We start from the raw sequence: 625 nt of genomic DNA, 5'->3' as shown, positions 1-625 counted from the left end.
AGGAGCAGTCAGGGAAGATATTTGGTCATCGGTTGCTACAAGTAACAATATGAATGAATGTAAAAACATAATACTGGGGGGAAGAGGCGAAATTGCTCCATTCGTATAAAAGACAAAAACGGCCAAATATAAATAATATGTGGTTTATGCATATGTGCATAGCTGGTAAAACCATGAGAAAATTGTTCTTTGTGTTTGGTATACGTTTTATGTGCTGTTTCACAATTTTACAAAAGTTTAATGAATGTTGCATGCAGAAGCCCTTTTTACTTCTACAGATTTTTATAGACCAGACATATCTTTACCCTCTCGAGTCACCAGAAACAAGTTTGTTTACTTTTACTACATACAGAACTGTAAGAATTAGAAGACTGATTGGGTGGCCCACCCTACGCCAAATCTGTCCGATTCATTTAAACTATTGACTGGCTGGGAAATTGTAGGCTTTCTTTATGGAGACTGGAATCTGATTAGAGTGTATGGACTCCATAGCAGGTTAGGGTCGCGGGAGATGGAGACCACCCACTCCCGCGCCCAAGTGTTGGGTACCAGGATACCTGGGCCTGGTCACTCTGAAACACAGGTGTTCCTGACACTGCTGGGACTCAGGATCCAAGGCCCAGAG

The 625-nt window shown here is 41.9% G+C and overlaps 1 protein-coding gene across 1 annotated transcript in view; it reads left to right on the top strand.

Moving 5' to 3' along the window:
* The window catches only part of LOC105294905 (olfactory receptor-like protein OLF4), a 7,542-nt gene that overhangs the window by 547 nt on the left and 6,370 nt on the right, over positions 1 to 625 (top strand). The window lies entirely within an intron of this gene.

This window comes from Pteropus vampyrus, unplaced genomic scaffold (genome assembly GCF_000151845.1).
Source record: "Pteropus vampyrus isolate Shadow unplaced genomic scaffold, Pvam_2.0 Scaffold95, whole genome shotgun sequence".
In the NCBI taxonomy this organism is placed as follows: Eukaryota; Metazoa; Chordata; class Mammalia; order Chiroptera; family Pteropodidae; genus Pteropus; species Pteropus vampyrus.
This window is presented reverse-complemented; position numbering and strand designations above follow the sequence as displayed.